Source organism: Geotrypetes seraphini, chromosome 7 (genome assembly GCF_902459505.1).
Source record: "Geotrypetes seraphini chromosome 7, aGeoSer1.1, whole genome shotgun sequence".
NCBI lineage: Eukaryota > Metazoa > Chordata > Amphibia > Gymnophiona > Dermophiidae > Geotrypetes > Geotrypetes seraphini.
This window is the reverse complement of record NC_047090.1, coordinates 73898038-73916199: the sequence shown is the minus strand read 5'-3', so window position 1 is coordinate 73916199 and position 18162 is coordinate 73898038. Positions and strand designations below refer to the sequence as shown.

The following is an 18162-nucleotide window of genomic DNA, read 5'->3' as shown; positions in this document are numbered from 1 at the left end:
AAGTTACACATGTAAATTACACACTTAACTTACATGTGTAAGAACTTACATGTGTAAGTTACATGTGTTAGTTACACACTTAACTTACATGGGCAACTTACACGTGGTAACTTACATGGGTAAGTTACACGTGTAAGTTACACATGTAAGTTACACGTGTAACTTACACATGTAAGTTAAGTGTGTAACTTACACGTGTAACCTACACATGTAAGTTAAGTGTGTAACTTACACATGTAACTTACTCGTGTAAGTTACACGTGCAACTTACACATGTAAGTTAAGTGTGTAACTTACACATGTAAGTTAAGTGTGTAACTTACACATGTAAGTTAAGTGTGTAACTTACACATGTAAGTTAAGTGTGTAACTTACACGTGTAATTTACATGTGTATGTTACAGGTGTAACTTACACGTGTAAGTTACATGTTTAAGTTAAGTGTGTAACTTACACGTGTAACATACACCTGTAACATACACATGTAAGTTAAGTGTGTAACTTACACGTGTAAGTTAAGTGTGTAACTTACACGTGTAAGTTAAGTGTGTAACTTACACGTGTAAGTTAAGTGTGTAACTTACACATGTAACTTACACATGAGTTAAGTGTGTAACTTACACGTGTAACCTACACATTTAAGTTAAGTGTGTAACTTACACGTGTAACCTACACATGTAAATTAAGTGTGTAACTTACACGTGTAACTTACACATGTGTAACGTGCACATGGAAGTTACACGTGTAAGTTACACATGTAAGTTAAGTTTGTAACTTACACGTGTAAGTTACACATGTAAGTTAAGTATGTAACTTACTTGTGTAACTTACACATGTAAGTTAAGTGTGTAACTTACACGTGTAAGTTACACATGTAAGTTATATGTGTACGTAACCCGTGTAAGTTACATGTGTAAGTTACACATGTAAGTTAAGTGTGTAACTTACACATGTAAGTTAAGTGTGTAAGTTACACATGTAAGTTACATGTGTACGTTACACATGTAGGTTACACATGTAAGTTAAGTGTGTAACTTACACTTAATTTACACTTGTAACTTACTGTGTTTGCCGGCCCATCCCCCTCTGACGTCACTTACTTCTTCCCTAATCAGAACCGGTGGATGCAGTCATCGTGGGACCTTAAAGCAACTCTCCACGTCTGCCGATCCACCCCCCCCTTTGACGTCACATTCTGGATGTGTTGCCATCAATGCGGGGGGCCCGGCGTTCTCAATCTCCTGGCGCTGCCGATCTTTCCCGAGGGGGACCCACCCGCATTGCAGAAAGAAACCCCCCCCCAACAAACCTAAGTCCTTTTTGTTTCTTCAGCGGGCCCCCCCCTGACAACTTCGGTCCCTAGGCATATGCCTACTGGGCCTATCCATTAATCCAGCCCTGGTGGCATGCTGAGAACTGATCTTCAGATCTATGTTGATGTGTGCAGTGCTGTACAAAATATTTGTTCATTGTTGCTATTTTTATTGAACTTTTATGTTCTAAAATCCTTTTATTCATTGGTCTTACAGCTTTACCCATATACCTTAGAATCCCGATCAGCCAGTACTCAAGTAACTGGCACTCTCACCCAACTGGCAAGAAAAATTACTGGAAAAAAGTCCCTCAAAGCAGCAGCGGCAGCAGGCCTCCCTCCTTCCAGCCCTGAAGCAGCAACAGTGGCAGTAGTCCTGAGCCGTGAACTTCCCTCCCTCCCTCCCTCCCTCCAGCTGAGGGGAAATATGATTGAAGTCTATAAAATGCTGAGTGGTGTAGAACGGGTACAAGTAGATCATTTTTTTTTTTATTCAATCAAAAATGACAAAGACTAAAGGACACTCAATGAAGTTACAGGGATAGGGTTACAAGATGTCCAGGAAACCCAGACATGTCCTCTTTTTAGAGGACGGTCCAGGTGTCCGGATTTTGGAAAGCCCTGAGATCTGGCCACATCTGAAGGGCCGGAGCTGTTGGGGAAGAAGAGAGGAGGATTTGTAGGGGTGGGACTGGGGCGGAACTGAGTGGGGATGGAGGCAGATGTGGCAGGGAAATGTTTTAAAACCAATAGGAGGAAATACTTTTTTCACTCAGAGAATAGTTATGCTCTGGAACACATTGCCAGAGGATATGGTAAGAACAGTTAACATAGCTGGTTTCAAAAAATGTTTGATCAAGTTCCAGGAGGATAAGTCCATAGTCTGCTATTGAGGCAGACATGGGGGAAGCTACTGCTTGCCCTGGATTGGTAGCACGGAATGTTGCTACTATTTGTTTTTTTGCCAGGTACTTGTGATCTGGATTGGCCACCATGAAGATAGGATACTGACCCAGTAAGGCTATTCTTATGTGCGGAGAGAGAGAGTAAGAAAGGGGATAAAAAGAGTCGGGCAAGAAATTGGGGGAATGTGAGAGAACGTGTGAGGACTGGCTGCAGGTGGGTGGGGAGGGTGGTGTGAATGAGATACAGGGGGATTGAAGAGCATGATGTGGGCTGGCTGCAGGCGTTGAGGGAGAAGAGACCAGCAAGTTGTTTTGGCACTCTAGATTTTATTTTGGCCACATGAATCTTCCTGTCTACATTACATGCCGTGCTCCTTGACATCAGATTCCACTTATCAACATACACACACACACACACACACACAGATTTTAAGTCAACTCCATTTTTTTTTTCTAACTAGCTCCTAACTGTAGTATTTTCCTCTTTCTCAATTAAAAATGTGATATTATCTTCTAACTAAAATCAAATTATTTAGTCTCAAATGAGAGCGTACAGAAAAAGTTTTAATTCAACACTAGTATCAGCTCTGACTTACCACACAGCTATTAAAAAAACCTCAACTCATGATATTAAGCACAGGTGCTGTCTTAGGGATTGTGAGGCTGAAATAGCATATGCCGTGCCCTCGCATGCAACCGCTGACGATCAGGCAGCACACGCCACCACAAAGCGACATCACTGCCTTTATAGCGTGTGCAAACAACGAATCAGCTCCTGGGATCATGGTGACGTTTACAGAGCGCGACAGTAGTATTTATAGAACGTATTTAAAGAGCCCAGGGGAGGTTGTGTACGCTGTAGACGGATTGTTTTAGCTGTATTCTAATAGGACGGGTGGTTGTTATGCTGCGATAAACAAGCATCTCCGGCTTGTTTTTAGCCAGTGATAAGTAAGTGTTTGATTTAAAGTTAATTGAGACTTGTCGCTGCCTTGAATGCTTAAAACATCCGTGTAATGTGTGCAACCTTCTCACCCCACCCAATATCTGCTTATTGTTGGGTGTGGGTAGGGGTTCTTCAAAAGACCTGATCAAGTGGGACACGGGACATTCCCAAATGTGGCTTCGTTTATCCCTTCTGTTAACATCCGTTTAGTTGTGGTGTGTTTATTTTGATATTTAATTTACAAAGATAACTCCTTTGACAATACTAATTATTATATGGGGTTTTTTTTTCTTTAAAGTCTATTTATTTACTGTCGTTTTGTCTTTTAAATGTTTACCGCAGTTATGATCTGTCTTTTTTTATTATCTAATTATGGCCAAAAGATGTACATTTCACTAAAATTTCTTCCTCTAGTCCATACTTGGTATATTAGCCATGATCATATTCTGTGCAGTAGATTCGTTAATCGTACATAATCAAAAACCAGCAAGGCTATTACAAAGATATTAGGGGCCCTTTCAGTATGCTTGCTGTATTAATACAGCTAAACATGGAGTACTGTGGTATGTGTTTAGGCATCCTGCAGTAATTCTGAAATATTTATTTTGGGGGATGGGTATATTTCATGTGTAGAATGGATATTCCTGCACTAACCAGTTAGAGCATCTATGAGGATCATTTCATAAATAATGCACACTATTTTTTTTTTTTCAAGTATTTCTTTATAATCCTTAAATATAATTTCTCTGCTTTGCAATGACCGAATACCAACATCCAGGAAGCCTCATTATTCCATCCAAGACACTGTTTTTGTTCAGTTGCCGGCAGAAGAAAGCTCTTCTAGAGATGCAAAACGATTTCCACACATAGGTTGTTTCAACTTTGGAAAAAGGTTGAAGTCTGGTGGACTCATGCCTGGACTGTAGGGAGTATGCGGTAACACCTTCCAGTCGTATTCGCGTAGTTTTTCAATGACGACATTCCTTATATGTGGGCGAGCATTGTTGTGAAGAATGAGTGGCCCAGTCAAGAGCAACTGAAGTCGGGTTTAGTTCATTTTTCACAAAAAAAAATCATGATAATACACTGCTGTGACACTTCTTCCATATGGAACTTTTTCTGTGATGATGATGCCTTCATGATCATAAGCAAAAATAATTTGTTTGACTTTTGATTGAGCTTGTTGAAATATTTTGGTCGTAGAGAAGATGGGAGCTCTCCACTTGTCATTGAAAAACTACATGAATACGCCTGGGAGGTGTTACCTCATGTTCCCTACAGTCCAGACATGAGTCCACCAGACTTCAACCTTTTTCCAAAGTTGAAACAACCTATGCGTGGACATCATTTTGCAACTCTGGAAGAGCTTTCTTCTGCCGGTACCTGAACCATTCGGCAACTGAACAAAAATGGTGTCTTGGATGGAATAATGAAGCTTCCTGGATGTTGGAACCCGGTCATTGCAAAGCAGGGAGACTATATTGAAGGATTGTAAAGAAATACTTGAAAAAAAAAAAAACATGTAAATTTTAAAAAAATAGTGTGCATTATTTATGAAATGACCCTCATACATTACTGTACACTGGCTGCTTAGTTCAACCCTTTGGCCCATAGAGGAGCATAATCGAAAGAAACGTCTAAGTCCATTTTGGGCCTAAGTCGCTAGTCGCCCAAAGTTGGCAGTGTCTAAAGTCCATTCTCGAAAAATACGTCCAAAACCGCTAAGTCTTCTATAACCCATTCTCGTTAAAAATTTGTCCAAGTCAAAAACACCTAGAAAAGGACCTTTTGGATGTGTGAAGGGCAAGCAAAGTAATGAACTGGACATCTAGACATGGCAACAGAGTAGTGGGGCACCTTAGAGGGCACTGCTGCGAACTTCACAAAAAGGGTGCCACATAAACATCTCACCATAACTCCCTTATAGGACATGGTGAGCCCCCCAAAACCTACTAGACCCACCTGTGTACCCACCCCAATAGTCCTTACGGCTACTGGTGGCATCAATATGGCAGTACAGTAGGGTTTGGGGGGTGCACATGTTCCATCATAAATGCAGTGGTTAGAGGGGCTTATGGGCCTGGGTCCTTCTCTTATGATTCACTAGACCACCACCCACATTACTTAAGTCACCTCTGTGCTGCTCTACTAGGCTTTGCTATGCCAGGTGATGTTCTGGAGGCAGGTATGTATGTTTTTATTCCGATTTTTATGGTGGGGGGGGGGTCATTGATCAGTGGGGCAGTGTGTGTGGGGGTCTGTACTTTGAGTCTGCAGTGCTTATCTGGTCATTTTGGATATCTTTTTGGCACTTAGATCTGGTTTTACATGGCCTAAGTTACAATGTACAAGTTCCATCCAGGCAGCCTTATTAAACTTTTGGTAATACTTGAAGTACAACTAAATTTAAATCAGCCCACGTCCCACCCTCACCACTCCTCCTAAAATGCCCCTTTTAGCTCTGGTCGTACAGCAGCACTGAAAATGGACCAAGCTATCTGAACAACTGCCTAATCTGGAAAAACACATCCAGACCTGCACCTAGAGAGGCAAGAAAAGATAGAGAGGACAGCAATTGTCGTGGGGGACTCCATCATCAGACAAGTCGACAGCCATATAGCAGGAGGAAGGCAGGATCGGCTGGTGATCTGCCTACCGGGAGCCAAGGTAGAAGACATAGTGAGCCGCATCGATAGGATCATCAACAATATGGAAGAGGAAGATATGGCGGTGGTGATCCATGTGGGAACTAACAACATGAGCAACAGGAATTACAGCAGGGAAGTACTGAAGGACCAGTTCTGGATGCTAGGAAAGAAGCTGAAGACCAGAACGCAGAGTGTAGCGTTCTCAGAGATCCTGCCGGTACCCAGGGCCGATGAGAAGAGGCAGATGGAGCTGCAAGCAGTCAACGCGTGGATGCGACATTGGTGTGAGGAAGAAGGATTTCACTTCGTGTGCAAGTGGACAACGTTCTGGGGGACCAAGCTATTCAGGAAGGATGGACTCCACCTCAGCGGAGACGGAACGAGGCTTCTTGCAAGCAACATCAGGAGAGAGATTGGGAACGTGTTAGGAAGAAGGGGAAAGCTGACAGTCGACCAAAAGTTGATGGTATACCCAGAGGATACTGTGCAAGAAGTTAGCAGGGAAGACTCAGCGGATCATGGACAGGACAGAAATCCAGATGGATCAAATGGGACGCAAGAGGGAAGAAAGTGCAAGAAATTAACTTGACGAAAACTCAAATGTATATACACAAAATCAAGGAGTCTAAGGAACAAGATGGGTGAATTAGAAACTACGGCACAAAAAGAGAACCTTGACATCATTGGCATCACGGAAACATGGTGGAATGAGGAAAACGTCTGGGACACTGTGCTACCGGGATACAAGCTATACCGCAGAGACAGAGTGGGTCAAAAAGGTGGGGGCATTGCCCTGTACGTCAAAGAGGGAATAGAGTCTGCCGGAGAGAACACGCCGGAAACAAAGAATAAGTTAGAATCTCTATGGGTCAAAATTCCGGGAACAAATGGAACAGAAATGAAAATCGGCATCTACTACCGACCCCCAGGACAGTCCGAAGAAATAATGACTGAGATTAAACTCAACTGCAAGGGAGGAAATGCAGTTATCATGGGTGACTTCAATTACCCGGGGATAGACTGGAACTTAGGTACCTCCGGCTGCAGTACAGAAACCAAGTTCCTGGATGCAGTGGGCGATTGCTTCCTGGAACAACTTGTCAAGGAAAACACGAGAGGAAATGCAATTCTGGACTTACTTCTAAATGGACTATGAGGACCGGCGCAAGATGTAGATGTAGAAATAGAAGGGATGCTGGGAACCAGTGATCATAATATGATCTGCTTCAACCTAGACACGGGGGTGAAACAACGATCCAGAACGACGGCCACAGCGCTGAACTTCCGAAAAGGGAATTACGAAGGGATGAGACTCATGGTGGGGAAGATCAAGAAAAGGCTAGGTGCTGTAAAAATGCTAGAGCAAGCATGGTCCCTTTTCAAGGACACAGTCACCGAGGCGCAAAATCAATATATACTGCGTATCAACAAGGGATCCAAGAGGGAAAAGAACAAGGAACCAGCGTGGCTCACTGTAGCAGTGAAAGAAGTGATCAGAGACAAGAAGATTTCTTTTAAAGTATGGAAAATGTCAAAAATGGACGAAAACTGGAAAAAGCACAAGCAACATCGATGCAGGTGCCATAAGGCGGTAAGAGGGGCCAAAAGGGACTATGAGGAAAAAATTGCCAAGAAGGTGAAAAATTTCAATATATTAAGGGGAAACGACCTACGAAGGAAGCGGTAGGGCCGTTGGATGACCATGGAATAAAAGGAGTGCTAAAGGAGGACAAATCCATAGCCGACAAACTGAACACGTTTTTTGCATCTGTATTTACAGAAGAGGATATATGCAAAATACCGGAGGCTGACAGGCTATACCTAGGAAATGAAGAAGGGAAATTGACTGGGTTGACGGTCAGTCTAGAAGAGGTATGCAGGCAGAGAGGCTCAAGAGCGATAAATCCCCGGGACCGGATGGCATCCATCTGAAGGTAAGCAAGGAACTGAAAGGGGTTATAGCTGAACTGCTCCAACTAATAGCCAATCTGTCGATCAAATCGGGCAGGATTCCAGAAGACTGGAAAGTGGCAAAAGTTACGCCGATCTTCAAGAAAGGTTCGAGGGGAGATCCAGGAAACTACAGGCCGGTGAGTCTTACTTCGGTACCGGGAAAGATGGTAGAGGCGCTAATAAAGGATCGCATCGTTGACCACCTTGACGTACACAATCTGATGAGAACTAGCTAGCACGGCTTCAGCAAAGGAAGATCTTGCTCGACGATCTTGCTGCACTTTTTCGAGGGAGTTAACAGGCAGATAGACAAAGGTGACCCGGTTGACATTGTATATCTGGATTTTCAGAAGACGTTTGACAAGGTCCCGCATGAACGACTACTTCAAAAAATTGCGAGCCATGGGATTGAGGGTGAAATACACACATGGATCAAAAACTGGTTGGCAGATAGAAAGCAAAGAGTGGGGGTAAATGGACAATACTCGGACTGGAAAAGCATCACCAGTGGAGTGCCACAGGGTTTGGTGCTTGGGCCTGATTTATAAATGACCTGGAAATTGGAACGACGAGCGAGGTGATTAAATTTGCAGATGATACGAAGTTATTCAGAGTAATAAAGATGCAGGAGGATTGTGAAGATCTGCAACAGGACATAAACGTGCTCGAGAAATGGGCTGCGACATGGCAAATGAAGTTTAACGTGGACAAGTGTAAGGTGATGCATGTTGGTAACAAAAATCTTGTACACGAATACAGGATGTCTGGTGCAATACTCGGAGAGACACCCCAGGAAAGAGACTTGGGAGTACTGGTCAATGAAGCCGTCCGCGCAATGCACAGCAGCTGCAAAAAGGGCAAACAGAATGCTTGGAATGATTAAGAAGGGGATCACGAACAGATCAGAGGTTTTCATGCCGTTGTACCGGGCCATAGTACGCCTTCACCTGGAATACTGCGTCCAGCACTGGTCGCTGTACTTGAAGAAGGACACAGTATTAATCGAAAGGATCCAGAGAAGAGCAACTAAAATGGTTAAGGGGCTGGAGGAGTTGTCATACAGTGAGAGATTAGAGAAACTGGGTCTCTTCTCCCTTGAAAAGAGGGGACATGATTGAAACCTTCAAGATAATGAAGGGAAAAGACTTAGTAGATAAAGACAGGTTGTTCACCCTCTCCAAGGTAGGGAGAACGAGAGGGCACTCTCTAAAGTTAAAAGGGGATAGATTCCGTACAAACGTAAGGAAGTTCTTCTTCACCCAGAGAGTGGTGGAAAACTGGAACGCTCTTCTGGAGGCTGTCGTAGGGGAAAACACCCTCCAGAGATTCAAGACAAAGTTAGACAAGTTCCTGCGGCACTAGAACATACGCAGGTAGGACTGGTCTCGGTAAGGGCACTGGTCTTTGACCTGGGGGCCACCGCGGGAGCGGACTGCTGGGCACAATGGACTACTGGTCTAACCCAGCAGCGACAATTCTTATGTTCTTATCTCAAGCACACTTTCCTACCCCCCAATCAAAGGCATGCAAAGTAAAAAAAAAATATGACAGTCTACTAGCCACCAGAGCAGCAAAAATAGACCACCACCTCACAAATCTGCTGACCACGACGCCCAACTACAAAACATTCAGATAAAAACTGAAAACCATACTATTTAAGAAATTTGTCAAATGATCTAACCAAACCGTATCAACCATTCCCAGATCCCGACGCATACTATAGCTATAAACCTTGTAATCTCCCTGGGAATGCCCAGGCTAGTTTCTTGTTGTAAATCGCCTAGAATTGAAAGGTATTGACAGGATAGAAGGCATCAATTTAATGTAATGTAAAAGGCCTAAGTTGTTTTTAGATATGTCTAAAAACCCAGTTTCATTATCGGCCCTTGGACACCTTGTCTTACTGAAAGGCCAAGTGCCAATTTAGGCTGGTTTTTAGATGTATTTCCGTTTCGATTATGAGCCCCATATTCTATAAATGGTGCCATAAATTAGGTGCCTATCTTAAGCAGCAAAGCTGTTTAAAACCCTCCTTAAAATAGTTTAAAACAAAAAATGTAGGCGCCTACAAACCCAGCACCTAGATCACTTTTATGGCAGTGTTTGAGGACATCGAAGGTCGAAGTAGGCATGACTTAATGCCGGAAACTTCCTTAGGTGCCGCTGTAGATGCGCTTCATGTTAAACATGTCGGAAACACTGGCATACATTTTTGGCGCCTATGTTTAAGGTAATCATGATTCCACAAGCGGCGCCGTTATGTGATTGACAGCTGTCTTTTAGTAGTCTGCCAATACTGGTGCCATTTGTATAATCTAGCCCTTAACTGCCTAAAAAAGGGTGACAGTAAGTGCCAATAGAGCACAACTGTTTTATATAAGTTACCATGTGAGTAATATTAGCACATAGCCAGTTTTTATGGTTTTTGTATTAATGGCCATTTTAGGCTGTAGTAAAATTGGTTTTGTGCATGGTAAAGACCCATTTAAGGCCACTTTTTTGTCACAACTTAGTAAAAGAACCCATTAAGAGCTCTGTGATCTTTTGACCTTGTCCCCCCCCTTTGAAATTTTAGTAATTAAGTTCCAAAATGATTGCTCTAATGCCACCCCTCTGGGAAAAAATTGATCATCATGTTTTTAATTACATTTTTTCATATATATATCTGTTTCTATGCCCACATATATGTATACACAATGAAGCCAATATCTACAAGCTATTCAAGTGGATAAATCTCTTAAAACTTATCTTTTTAAAAAAAATTTTAATACATAAAAATAAAAAACAAATTCTCCCATTTTTAAAAAAAAAAAAAATTTTTTTAATTTTCGTTTCAAGTATTTTAATACCTCCTTGATGTTCTATCCTTAAATGTATTTCTCTTTTTACGATATGTAACTTTAACCTCCCTTTCCTCCCAATTGTTGTTGGTCCTGTCTAAAATCTAATGTTTATTTATTGTATGTTATTATTACTTTAATGAATTGTATGTTTTTATTATCTTATCAAATTGTATTTTAATGTACATCGCTTTGTATAATGATATAGCGATCCATCAAATATTTAATAAACCTTGAAACCTTGAAACCTTGATAAATGGATTTCTTTGAAAATTGACCACGCTTGAGGTAGGTTTGTGTAGTTGTTAGGATTAGTATTTTTCTGCTTTTTTCCATCTCTCCCAGAAGCTGCTGGCCAGGTGACAGTCTAGTTTGCCTAATTTTTAAGCTAACCCTGAAAATGAGGCCTTTAGCAGCCTATGATTCTGTGGCAACTGCTACTGTTTTACTGCAGAATTATCAGGGCTGCCAGGTTTTCCAGCTCAAGGAGAGAGACTTTTTAACCCAACAGCTTAGCGAGAGGTGGTGGTGCTGGGCATTCCTGCCCCCCTCCACCTAGGCTGCCAGGTTTTCCAGCTCTAGGAGGAAGACTTTTTAACCGCTAGGAGTGGTGGTGCCAGGCATTCTGCCCCCCAACCCCCCTCCCTGTGGTAGGGGCTCTCTCACATGCATCTCTCCCTGTACCTCTTGTAGTTGTCACTGACAGCGAGTAGGGTCCACTACCCATTGCTTGTGATGCCAAATGGAGGGCTGAATCTGGCATGAGTAGTGGGGGAGGAAGACCCTGCTCGCTGGCTTTGACAACTACAAGAGCTATGGGAGGGAGAATGTTTTTAAGAGACCAGCATCCCCTCCGCACTGGGTGGGGGAGATGTTGGTGCCTGGAGCACTCCCCCTCCCCTCCCTCTTACTACACCACTGCTTTAACAAGTGCTGGTTTTGAACTTGGCCTTGATTACAATTAGTATCATGTGTCCCATACTGCACAGATTAGGGATCATAAATCCAGGATTTGTTTTAACTACTCCTTCCAAGAACTGGGTAACATGGTATGTTTGAAATTGTGGAGAAAATAAAAAAGTAAACCTTCCTGCTTTCTCCAGTAAGTGGTGTTGCAGACTGACTGGTTTCTTAGCTGTAATGCTCAATTTCTGCTTTCCCAAACCAAAGGTTTGAGGGTACAGCAGCTTGGGAAAAACAACATTCTAAGGCAACAATAGTTGCAGTTGACAACTCTCTGGATTTTCTTTGGACAATATAGATTTTAGGATTTTTGTTTAAAATAAGTCCTTTAGCTGGAATTGTGGATACTCACCATCCTGGTTTCTAGATTTATTCTGCTCTCCTTGGTTTGGGTCCTTGTTTTTCCAACCTCAGTGGGTGTGTACAGGACTTACATCCTGCTCTGCTGACTGTCAGCTTATTCCCAATTGGATTGATTTGAGGGGCCAAGGAATGCCATTTTAAGGGGCAAGTGAGTTGGTCTCTAGATTATGGAAGTCTCATGTATGGATCGTACCCACACATGTATGCCCCACATTTAGGCCCCATACTATATGGCCCCAGAAAAGAAAACGGATTGAGATACCTGGGTTTTACTTCCATTGAAAGCAATGGAAATAAAACCCAGACGTCTCAATCTGTCCTCCTTTTTCTGGAGCCATATGGTAACCCTATCCACATTGGGCCTGGAGAATAAAGCAGGGCTGTGGAGTCGGTAGATAAATGTTCCGACTCCGACTCCTCAGTTTTTTGTACTTCTGACTCCGGTAAACAAACGACCCCGCGCGTGAAACAAGATCTTCATCCGTGTAAAAAGATGTTGTGCATATGGTGGGAGAGCTTGGTTGGATGAATTTTTCGAGTCTACACCAGGTGATTTCTACCAACGAGGTATTGAAAACCTTGTTGAACGTTGGAAATAAGTTGTAAACAACAACAAGGGAGAATACTTTTATAAGTATTGGTGCTCCGAATTGTGCGTTGCATGCCATATAGTGAAGCACTTGTTCATTTTGCGGTTACGTGAGGCACTGCATGCATTGGTCTTTATTCTTACAGTAGAGAAGTCATTAATTATAACTTTTTGTGAATTGGGACATTTAAACTTGCTTTTTTTAAATTCCAATCTAAATTTAGTCGGATTCGGAGTCGGTGCATTGTTTGGCAACTCCGACCCCGACTCCAGGTACCCGAAATTTCCTCCGACTCCACAGGACTGGAATAAAGTATACTAGACCAGTGGTTCCCAACCCTGTCCTGGAGGACCACCAGCCAGTCAGGTTTTCAAGATATCCCTAATGAATATGCATGGGGCAGATTTGCATGCCTGTCACTTCCATTTTATGCAAATCTCTCTCATGCATATTCATTAAGGCTATCCCAAAAACCCAACTAACTGGTGGTCCTCCAGGACAGGGTTGGGAACAACTGTACTAGGCCACTAGAGATCATAGGTTCCCTTGGCTTCCCCCCCCTTAGGGCAGGGGTAGGCAATTCCAGTCCTCAAGAGCCACAGGCAGGTCAGGTTTTCAGGATAGCCACAATGAATATGTATGAGATGGATTGAGCGGACTGCTGGGCACAATGGGGCCACTGGTCTGACCCAGCAGCGGCAATTCTTATGTTCATGCACTGCCTCTTTGAGATGCAAATCTATTTTGTGCATGTTTATTGTGGATATCCTGAAAACCTGATCTGTCTGAGGCTCTCGAGGACCGGAATTTCCTACCCCTGCCTTAGGGGAAGAGAACATCTGAGATCCTTAATTCACTGGTATCCTATTTCAGAGCCAAAAAAAGTTGGGGGAGCACTATATAGGGATTGGGAGGTCTTTGGGGGAGTTGCTGATTTGAGCCAGTGGATGTTCTCTTCATATGGTGGCAGCAAGATTTAACTGGGTCAGACTAAAGGGCCATTATCCTAAAAGTGGCCAATCCAGGTCACAAATCTGACAGAATCCCAGAAAATAGCAAGATTCCATACTTTCCCACAGGTCTACCTTAAATTTTTAAAAACTCAAATAGTGTTATAGAAAAATCAGAAGTCGGTGCATATTTTGTTTCTTACTCGCAGTGCAATACAACACAGATCCTTGTACAGAATGCAATCTCAGTTTTCAACAATACCCCTTTTCCTCTGAATTTCCATGTTGACATAGGAACATACACCATTGGTCGGTTGGCCAGTCAGTCATAAAATATAACAGACAATAACATAGCATAAAATTATTCATCCTGTATCTATATTTCCCCAATAGATAATGTACTTTGTCTATTTAAAAAAAAAAACAAAAAAAAAAAACTTCCACAAATAATGCTGTATTTAAAAAGTTTCTTAAAGTGCTATATGTTATTCACCACCCTTACTTGTCCAGCTAAATTGTTCCATAGTCACCCCAGTAACTGAGATGGCTCTTAATCTAAGGACAAAATTAACCATACCATTAATTTTTCCAAAACTCATACATTTGTTGTCATTCATGGACAAATATCCATTTAATGCTACTTTAAGAATACTTAAATCCTCAGCCCTGAACATTTTCTCATTCTACAGAGCTATTAATGGAGATCTCAGGGAAAGGGATCACGTGGTTTAGCAGTATCTTTGATTCTCGAATTCTATCCAATATAAAGGTGGTATGTCAATCTAAGAATATTTGGGCTCTTTCTCACTTAACCACCGAAGGTAGATTATTTTTGGTAAATGAATTGGAGCATATTTTGGAGTATACTGGTTTAGATTATAATTACTTGCATAATGTCTCTATACTTCTTCTTTATTATCTACATATACTATATGGAGGCAACTGGTCTCTCCAACCTCTCTAAGTTTATAGGACCTCTACTGTTAGGTAATAAAAAAAGTGTTGAAGCTTTATAAAATCTTGAGAGAGGATGATAGAGAGAAAAATGTCCCCTTGATATATGGTCAGTAGATCTAAATGTAAACCCCAGGGAGTTGGACTGGAAATCATTTTGAGCACATTCAGCAAGACCCACTATGTCGGCATCTATTTATCATTTTTATAAACGATATTGCTAAAGGGTTGTCGGGTAAGATTTGCCTCTTTGCGGATGAAACAAAAATCTGCAATAGAGTAGACACACTGGATGGTGTGAATAACATGAAGAAAGACCTGGCGAAGCTTGAAAAATGGTCTGAAATTTGGCAATTAAAATTTAATGCTAAGAAATGCAAGGTCATACATTTGGGCTGGAAAAACCCGAGGGAAGGGTACAGATTAGTGAGTGAAGACCTTATGTGCACGACGGAAGAGTGGGACTTGGGTGTGATTGTATGTGATGATCTTAAGGTGGCCAAACAGGTTGACAAGATGACAGCAAAAGCTAGAAGGATGCTAGGTTGCATAGGGAGAGGTATGTCTGGTAGGAAAAAGGAGGTATTGATTGCCCCTATATAAGACTTTGGTGAGACCTCATTTAAAATATTGTGCACAATTCTGGAGGCTACACCTTCAAAAATATATAAAAAAGATGGAGTCGGTCCAACTACTAAAATGATATGTGGTCTTCATCATAAGGTGTATGGGGACAGACTTAAAAATCTCAATCTGTATACTTTGGAGGAAAGGTGGGAGAGGAGAGATATGATAAAACGTTTACCATATCTTTTGCTTCATAAGACACACTTTTTTTCCATCCAAAATTGGGTGGGAATTCGGTGCATCTTATGAAGTGAAGGTAACTTTTTTTTTTTTTTAAACACCCCCACCCACCCCGTTGTACCTTTTTACAATGTCTCACTCGTTGGGGGTACAAGGGCAGACTGCTGCCCGCCCCGCCACTGCTCCCCACTCACCTGCTTGCTGCCGCTGCTCCTAATCCCTGCTCACCGCCGTTGTTCCCTGCTGGCCACCACTGTGCTGCAACTCCGGGAAGGGAAGGGCTAGCGTGCAGCAATTGCACTTCGCTGGCCCACAAGCCTTCTCCTGACGTCTGCTCAAATAGGAGGAAATATTTTCACTCAAAGAGTAGTTAAGTTTTGGATCTCATTACCAGAGGATGTGATAACAGTGGTTAGATTGGGACATGTATAGAATGAGATGGGGAACAGTAGCTTCAGTAAATCATGGTAAAATAGGAAAAAATGATTTTTTTTTTTTTTAAATTGCAGATGTCGGAGAAAAGCTTTTTACTGCCCCATGGGAATGGTTATAAAACAAAACAAATGCTTACCGTTCCCCAAGCTTTCTTTTCTCCCTCTAGCTGCCAGCATATACTTTCTGGAGCTAGCCAATCTCACACAGGCCTGCTTCTGGCCTTTCCTCTGTTCTTTATGATGCTTCTTCTGTTTTTGCATCACAAGGAGGGACCCAGCAGAAGAAAGCCAACGAGCAGACCTATGTGGTGGTTGGCTCCAGAAGGTATACCTAGCGGCAGGGAGATAGGGCAATGTGCTTGGATGTAGGAAGCAGGTGCTGGTCACTTGGGTGGGATGGGGCTGGAGGCATCGGACTTGAGGGAGGCGGCTGGAGATGAGAGATATGCTGGTCCCGTAGGAAGGGGGGAGGAAAGGGAAACATAGAAACATGATGGCAGATAAAAGCCAAATGGCCCATCCAGTGCCTATTAACAACCACTATCTCCTCTTCTCCTAAGAGATCCCACATGCCTGTCCTATGCTTTTTTGAATTCAGACAATCTTTGTCTCCACCACCTCTACCTGGAGACTATTCCACACAATCCAATGGCAGAGAGGAGCTGGAACTGGAGGGAAGAGCACAGGAGAGGGGGGATGGTGCTGGACCCAAGGAGGGGGAGTTGAAACTGAAGGGAAGTGAGAGAGCTGCAGGAGGGGGGCTGGAGTTGGACAGAAGGGAAGGAAGTGCTGGACTCAAGGGATAAGAGGTCTGGAACAGAAGCAAAGGGAGAGGGGTATAGGAGCTGGAGGGAAGGGGGGAGGGGTACAGCAGCTGAAGGAAAGAGAAGTATGCTATAGCTGTGGGGGGAGGAGCTGGAGGGAAGATAGGGAGGTACTGGAGGGTGGCTGATGGGGAGATGCTGTTCTAAGCGGATGAAGAAAATGGGAGTGAGATGCTGAACACATAGAGGGGGAAAAGGAAGAAAGAGGGAGGCACATGAGGTAAGGTATACAGAAACAGGGAAAATAATGAGCATAGAGAGGAGAATAGGGGCAGGGACACAAGGGAGATGCTGCATGGGGATGGTACATGGACTTAGAGAGGAAATGCCAACATGGGAGGGGGGTGTATGGACAGTAAGGGAAAGTGCTAGATTTGGGGGATAATAGGAACAGAAAGGAGATGCTGAACTTGGGGGCATGGAGGAACAGAGGGTGTGGTGTTAGAGACATAGAGTAGTGATGATAAAACATAGGGAAATGGAAACAGGGGAGATACTGGACAAAGAAGTATAGGTAAGGTGACTATACTTCCCATTTTGAATGGGACCGTCCCGTTTTTAGATCTCCTGTCCCGTTGTCCCCACGCACAGCTTAAACACCAAAATGTCCCATTTTCAGGGACAGCGTCCCGAAACTGTGCACGGGAACAATGGGACAGGCGATCGCTTCCTGTCTCTCCCTGCCGCGCAAAAGAAAAAGCCTCCCTCCAGGCCTGATTTAAACCCCCGCCGTTCCGCCACCGCTGCTGCTGTCCTTGCCTCCCTGCTGCTGCTAATCGCCGCCCAGAAGCCTTCTTCCCGATCTCAATTCTGAAGTCGGAGAGGACGTTCTGGGCCAGCAAGGCAGTAATTGGCTGGCCCGGAACGTCCTCTCCAACATCAGAATTGATGTTGGGAAGAAGGCTTCTGGGCAGCGATTAGCAGCAGCAGGGAGGTAAGGACAGCAGCATCAGCGACGGACCAGGGGGTTTTAAATCGGGTCTGGAGGGAGGCTTTATTCTTTTTTTGTGCGGCAGGGAGGGAGGTAGGCCGGCCGGCAGGCTGGCTGGCTTTGGGGGTGGGAGGTGGAACAAAAAGTCTGGAAGGCAGTGAGGGGTCATAGGAAGGAGGTACTGAGGGCACTAAGGACATGGGAAGGGGGCACTGGAGGCATTAAGGACATGGGAAGGGGCACTAAGGACATAGGAAGGAGGGAGGGAGGGAATAGAAAGGGACCATTGTTGGGCCTAAGTGCAGAAAGAAAGAACTGAAAGAAAGGATACACAGTCGGAAGGAAACGCAACCAGAGACTCATGAAATCACCAGACAGCAAAGGTAGGAAAAATGATTTTCTTTTCAATTTAGTGTCAAAATGTGTCAGTTTTGATCATTTATATCTGCTGTCTATCTTTTGCACTATATTTGTCTATTTTTCTATAGTTACTGAGGTGACATTTCATATTTTAAAGTCATCTGCCTTGACATCTTTGAACCCCTCCCCCAAATATAAATTACGATTAACATTTTCTCTGCGTATAGTGTGCTTTGTAGTTTTAAAAAAATTTAATGGTTACCATTATGAATTGAGATATGTGTACATAAAAAATGAATGGAAGAAATTGGGGGAGGGATGGGGCGGGGCTAGGGCAGGATTGGGGGCGGGACTGACAATTAATAGATATACCCTTTTGATGA

At 43.2% G+C, this 18162-nt stretch overlaps 1 protein-coding gene and 1 long non-coding RNA gene across 2 annotated transcripts in view; one reads left to right on the top strand and one right to left on the bottom strand.

Moving 5' to 3' along the window:
• Nucleotides 1–2909, bottom strand: part of LOC117364309 — a 44337-nt gene extending 41428 nt beyond the window's left edge. The window contains exon 1 of the long non-coding RNA XR_004540207.1: nucleotides 2813–2909. This is a non-coding gene — a long non-coding RNA (uncharacterized LOC117364309). The remainder of the gene's footprint in view (nucleotides 1–2812) is intronic.
• A 123-nt stretch (nucleotides 2910–3032) lies between these two features.
• The window catches only part of KRAS (KRAS proto-oncogene, GTPase), a 93691-nt gene continuing 78561 nt past the window's right edge, over nucleotides 3033–18162 (top strand). Inside the window, exon 1 of the mRNA XM_033951463.1 lies at nucleotides 3033–3167. The gene's annotated coding sequence lies outside the window, so the exon portion shown is untranslated. The remainder of the gene's footprint in view (nucleotides 3168–18162) is intronic.